The sequence below is a fragment of the Rattus norvegicus genome, chromosome 3 (genome assembly GCF_036323735.1).
Source record: "Rattus norvegicus strain BN/NHsdMcwi chromosome 3, GRCr8, whole genome shotgun sequence".
NCBI classification, from domain to species: Eukaryota; Metazoa; Chordata; class Mammalia; order Rodentia; family Muridae; genus Rattus; species Rattus norvegicus.
Window position 1 is genome coordinate 110,485,457 of NC_086021.1, and position 6,653 is coordinate 110,492,109.

The following is a 6,653-nucleotide window of genomic DNA, read 5'->3' on the forward strand; positions in this document are numbered from 1 at the left end:
AGGAAATGAAGGCCAGGAAGGATAAAGCTACTCTGAAATCCCATGATGAATGCGGGGTAGAAATGGGACCAGACTCTCCGTGTTCTTTCTAACCTATCCCCACAGAGACTTTCTGTTTGCTAGAAAGTTCATAGAAGGTATCCAGGGGAAGGGACTCTGTGAGACATCTCTAGGAAAATCTGTTTATGGACTGAGAACTTTTCTTGGTATATCTTCCAGAAGTTGAAAGATTCACTGTGCTGAGGGTGTCTGCTTTAGCACCTCCTCCTAGTTGACTTTCTCTCCTCTGGTGACTAGAATGCTGCTTGGGCCTGCTGTCCTTACTATGCACCCCCCCCCACCTCTCTCTCTCTGGAAGGTAAAGGGCCCAGCCAGGATGCCTGGGAACCATGGCCCATGACTCCTTTCCTAAGGACATTAAAAGCCTGCTTCTAAGAGTGTTTCAGGTGTTGTTTTTCTCTTCTCCCTGCATCTTCTTGGCAAGAATAGGCCAGGTACCCTTTCTTCTGTTTGCTTTTAGGTGAAGCCACTGAGTCATAAGAAAGTAAGGTAACTTGGTAAGCCTTGAGTTGGTTGTGGAAGAACCAGCTTTGTATACACATCTTCTCAATCCTCACACTCTAAGCTGACTTTGGTGAACAAGGATGTTGAATAGAGGCATGAAAAATCTTTAGGCCAGAGCAGTCTTTGATGGAAAGGAAGCCGAGCCCTCCACCCAGGATAAGGAAGCAGAGCCACAGTGGGGAGGGCTGTGACTGGGGCTGCAGGCAGTATTGCCCCAGCTGCAGGCCCTATTGCCCCAGCTGCAGGCAGGAATGTCATATCCACCCTGGACTTCGAACAGTTCAGTGCTCTAGAAGTGGCTGGTCCAGAACAAAGAGGGCTTTGTAGTTGGCCAGTGTATCGATTTTGAGCTTCTCTGTGGGTTTCTTTAGTCAGATTAAGGAGAAAAAGCTAAAGCTATATAGAGAGTAACCATCCAACCAGCTAGATACTGACAGCCAGATTTTTTTCTAAGCAAGTTTGAAAGGCCTCCACAGAACATCTGGGCAAATTCCTATGAATGTGGGCCTTAAAGTATAACAGCCAAAGGAATGGGTTCACTCCTACATACTCTGCTTTGGAACAGAAATGCTCACTGTACGACCTGATAGCCTCTCTTCTGATCCAGAGCACAGGGAAGGAACCATGATCCGACTGCAGCATAGACTTGAGGGGCCATTTAGTCATGGAGGTCAAGCAAATTACAGATCTCTTCTGAGAGGAAAGATCCAGGACTGCGAGAGCTAGAGAGAGCCAGACCCATGGTAGCCTCGCAGCCTGAGCCCCATACTCTGTACTTCTCATCCAGGTTCCTCTCCACGCTGCCACTAGAAGGTCAGGTGTGGCACCAGGACTCCCTCCACACTTTCGCTGGGGACTAAGGCCAGTGTCATCCCTTAGAGAAGGTATGGGAGCCCTTCTCTGGCAGACTGTTAGAGCAAAGCCAGTCAGGTGCCAGCCCCTGGGGAGGTCATTGTGGAGAACGGTCTTCAGCCTCCAAGCAGATGGGAGGGAACGGGGGGGGGGGGGGGGCCGGGGATGAACTGATTGTTTCAATAGGGATGTAAAGGCCAACTGCTTCTTGCTCTACAAGAAAAGAGGCAAGCCTAGCTCACCTACCTTGTCTCCCACATCTGTCTAGCGTCCCAGCCTCTCTGCAAACCCCCGCTTTCTACTTAGAGAAACTCTGGCTAAGGGCAGCAGGTGATGGAAAAAGCAAAGCCTGACCAGACGAGTTGTTCATCAGTGTGGAGAGAAGGGAGGCTGGGCCACTGAGATGTACTAACTCAGACCTGAGGACCAGCAGGACACAGAGTAGACACATTCATCCATAGAGGACACTTTCTAAGACCCTAGCAGCAGGTACCTCAGAATCCCACGGATAGTGCTGTATGTTGTACACACACACACACACACACACATGCACACACACACACACACACACACACACACAGAGAGAGAGCAGAGGACCTTTTCTATTTTAAGTGAGCACTTATGCACTGTCGCTTTAACTCTTACAGTTTGGATGTGGGTGTGAGAGCACAGATTCCTTTTTCCTTCTTCACAAATTCACAGAGTATGCTTTTGCAAAAGACCTTAGACTCAGCATGATTGTTTTCTTTTCCTTATTAAGAACTTCCATTTTTCCTCTTAAAGCCCCTTACTGTTTGCCTCTGACGTATTCTAATTACCAGCATCACTAATCTTGCACTTCAGGCCATTATTAAGTAAAATCAGTTATTTGAGCACAGCCTGGCAATGCTGAACAGTCATTCTGATGACTGAGACAGGCCAGGTGGCATATATAGTGTGAACAAACGGCACAAAGGGGTGAATCCCATCGGAGGTACAGCGAATTAGATTCTTACCATATTACTTAGAATAGCACACAGCTTTAAAACCTGTGAATTGTTTTCAGAAATTTCCACTTAATATTTTCAGACTGCAGTTGACTGTGGATAACAAACTGTGAAAAGAGAAACTCAAATGGAGACTAGGATATATTTAAAACCTACTTCATGTTCATGTGTGCCCTGCCTTATCACACTGGTCGCGTTTCTTTTTTGTTTTTAGTTAGGATCTCATTATGTAGCCTAGGCTGAACTCCAGCCCATGATCCATCCGCTCAGTCTCTTGGCACTAGGATTATATAGTATACTACCATGCCAAGCTATGCTGTCTTCTTCTATTGCAATAAAGAAAAAAAAAGAAGGGGCTGGAGAGATGGTTCAGAGGTTAAGAGCACTGACTGCTCTTCCAGAGGTCCTGAGTTTAAATCCCAGCAACCACATGATGGCTCACAACCATCTGTAATGAGATCTGATGCCCTCCTCTGGTGTCTGAAGAACAATTTTAGGGATTGGGGGTGGAGCTTAGTTGGCACAGTGCTTACATTACATGCATAAAGCCCTGGGTTTAATCTCTAGCATCACATAAAACTAGGTGTGGTACGCACCTTTAATCCTCTCTCTCAGACAGGAGGTAGACACAGGTAGACCAGAAGTTCAAGTTCATTCTCAACTACTTAGTGAGGGCCAACCTGGGCTTTATGAGAAGCTGCCTTCCCCAAATTAGTTAAAATTAAAATCAAGTTTATTTTATTCACTGAGCCTTTCTTAGTGAATTTATAGTCGGAACCCAGTTTGTGGGTATGAAGAATGAGTCTGGCTCTCCTACGAACAATGATGCAAATATGGGCCCCTCCCATATGGGAGCTTGATCACGTGATGGCCCCCTGTACACTCTGCCCACTACAAACAGCTCAAGACATGATTCTTAAACCTGCAAGGCACTCACAGCCTCAAAGATACTGTAGCATTCTGATGCTACAGCAGTTTCCCAAGGCGTTTAGCATTCAGGCCTCAGACTGGGAGCGTCCTCAGCTCTAAATCTATCTGGAGCCCATTGCCCTGGGCCTGGGGTGCCTCCTGTGTGGCCTGGTTAGTCCTTTTCTTGCTCTCTGGCATGGTCTATTGGTTCTCCTCAGCCCGATTTTCAGGGCTGTAGAGGATATAATAAAAATGTCACTAACTGGATATAGAGGACAGGGTGCCATCCTCTGTACAGCTGGCTTTAGCAGATGAAAACTACCAGCAAGAGGTGGCAGCAAGTAGCCAGCGCTGACCTGGCAAGCCCTGGTGGAGGCCCTTGAGAAAACAGTATCGCATTATTGTCACCATTAATAATAGCCCTTTATTTGAGCCCTGCTGGGACAATGCTCCAAACAAAGCTGAGAGGAAGAAACAGTCTCTGCTGCGGGGCCATGTAATTTATCAAGGCTAATGGAGGAAGAAAAGTCCACCCAGAAAAGATGGGGGGGCTGGGGTTGGGTTTAATTGTTGCTGGAGGGGTAATTGAAAGATACCCACAGCTTCACTCCCTGTTAGCTTTGTCGTAGGAGGACCCTCCTTTGTCTTGTCTAGCCACTGACTCTGAGCTCCTGAAGGCTTCTGGTCTGCCAGTCAAATGGAGAAGTAAATCTTGGATCTGGCAGTGCAGTGTGACCTTGGGCATATTCCTTCCCTTGTAAAATTTTCCTCAGAGGAGTTGCCCCGATTATAGACCTTGGGAGTAAAACACAGACAAGAGTGTTGATAATAGAGAACGTTCTAGAATTGTCTTTGTATCCCTTAGAGAACAGAATGCTGTTCCTAACTAAGGGTGGTCCTAACCAATGCTACCAGTGTATAAAGATCCTACCGGGCAAGCCTTGGGCCTGCTGCATTTCTGGAAAGCACTTTTTCATTATTTTTTTTTCCACATAATGGGTACAGTAATTCCTGATTTCACCCTTCCATACGTGAGGATGTGAGTTGGTGGGGATGAGGGGTATGCTGGCGTTTGAGGGGCTGGAAGGACTCTGTAAAAACCAGCAGCCTTCCCTGCCAAGTAGGAAGTTGTTCTGTCCTCCCAAATGTTGGCAGCCGGGAACCGCAGCTGTGTCACAACAAGTCTTATTTAATTTGAGGGGTGGGACAGACAGCACTGTATGGTGCTTGTTAAAAGCCAGAAGAATGTAGCTTATTCACCAAATCATGAAAATGGCTGTGCCTTGGCTAGGGAGAAGCCAAAGGAGGACGTGTAGTAGCATTTCCAAAGAGAGAAAATGCAGGCAATTATAAATTTATCATAATACCCATTATACGTAGAGTTATCCAGTGGGTTAACTCATTACAACTGAACAAGCATCAGGCCTTCTTGCAGTCGCTTTCCTCGTGTGCTTGTAACTCATGTCCTCTATATTAATCTATAGAACAGAAATCCAATTACTGTCCTTCCTAATAGTTTTTGTTATCACTACCCTCAATTTACAGAAATAAAAATAAAGCAAGAGTCAGGTGCGGTGGTACAAGCCAGTAATCCTAGCAGTAGGAGGTAGAGGCAAGAGAATCAGATGTTCAAGGTTATCCTCAGGGACATAATGAAGTCAAGGGCAGCCCAGGCTACATGAGACTTTGTATCAAACGAAGTACATGCTTCATGTAACAAAATTAGTATAAATCCAACATTTGGAAGATGTGGATTTTTACAAGCTAATCTTCCAAATGAAAGAAGAATGAAGGACTTGACAAGAACTCCAGGTAAAGTATATTGTAAAGCGGAAGCATTTATACAGACGTATCTTTCTTGCAAACCTTGATCTTGGTCCTAACTGTTGTTAGGTTATACTTAAAGTTGATACGTGGACTGTCGAGAAGTTTTTCTATTTTTACAGTAGCTTATACACTTTACAGAAAATCTTGTAAGTTACTAAGCCTGAGTGATAAAAGCAGAATAAGAAAGTATTTTGCAAAGTCTTTTGTCAACTCACACAGGATAGGAAAGGGTATTGGAGGAAGGGGAAGGTGGGAGGGGCTTGAAGTACAAACTGAATCTCAAACCACCCCCTCAGTACTGCCCTCACCCTTTCATAGCCCTGGGCAGGACACTTGGTGTCTTTGGGTTTCCAAAATGTGGTCTCAAATAGAGTGCTTGAGGTAAATCCACAAAATAAGTAACTGTTAGTAAATTCTTTCAAAGAAGCTGTTCTGAACCAAGTGCCTATGTAAGTATAATGTGGAATACCAGTTATCAGTATAGGCAGATCCCTGGGAGGAGGAAGGTGTGCATTTCTAGAGAGTGATCTGGAAGTAACTCCACCTGGGAAGTGTGCTGGGCATGTGCTAACGTGTACTCTCCAGGGGCCCTCATTGAATTACACCAGGATCGGCAGCCGGGAGCTCGAGTATTTATTATTTAAGAGCTACTACTGCTCTTTGCAGAGTGCAGGTATGGCATCCGCCAGGATCACAGTGAGTTACTAAATTGAGAGAGCCTGTCTCTTCTATTCAGCCTGCTTTTCTCCATTCCACTCCACCACACTCATCAACTCTTCAGGCCTTTGGGGATTGGTGGCAGGAAGTAGCTAAGCACAGGATGGTGGGTCTCATTCTGACTTCCTGGGAAGGAATACTGTGGAAAGTAGATGTTCCAAAGTTTACCTGGCATGCCGTGGAGACTCTTGTTTTGTTGTTTCATTCCCATTTGCTTGAGGAAAGGCCTCTGGAGATTTATTAGCCCACTAGAGGTGCCAGCCTCTAAGGATGATCCTGTAACAGGCCAGTTCTGAGTCATTGATAGGCTATGCATTCAAGTGTCTGTAAGGCTGCAGGGCAGACAAGGATGGAAGGATGGAAAAGAAGAAACCACGTAGAGCCAATACTGCCCAAGGTTTCTTAAGTGCTAGGCACAGATAGGTGTAAGGTCTGTATACGTTTTAACTCACAACAGTGCTCAGAGTCCCGTACTTAGTCCCATACTTACCCCCGTCATTCCATCTCGTAAGGGACACTGAAGTACTAAGAGGGTGACACATGATCATCTTTAGGCTTCTAACACCTCTGTAAATCTTTGACAAATGTTTCCTATGTAAAACACAGTGGTAACACATAGTAAAAGAGTACCACCTTTTCCTCTCTGTCATTAGAAGTTGTGGATGAAAATAACTAGGTGGATCAAGAGTCTATAAACCGCCCTAACACACTTGTGAGTTGGGTACCACAGCATTGTTCAATAGCTGCTGGAATGAGTAAAATGAAGTTGAGAGCCAAAATGGAGATACACTGAGTCTG

General features: G+C 45.5%; 1 protein-coding gene and 1 long non-coding RNA gene across 2 annotated transcripts in view; both read left to right on the top strand.

The window, feature by feature from the left end:
* Window positions 1-6,653, top strand: part of Abtb2 (ankyrin repeat and BTB domain containing 2) — a 153,817-nt gene that overhangs the window by 75,785 nt on the left and 71,379 nt on the right.
* Window positions 1-6,653, top strand: part of LOC120101612 (uncharacterized) — a 104,722-nt gene that overhangs the window by 74,496 nt on the left and 23,573 nt on the right. Inside the window, exon 1 of the long non-coding RNA XR_005502310.2 lies at window positions 1-5,123. This exon is cut by the window's left edge and continues 74,496 nt beyond it. This is a non-coding gene — a long non-coding RNA (uncharacterized LOC120101612). The remainder of the gene's footprint in view (window positions 5,124-6,653) is intronic.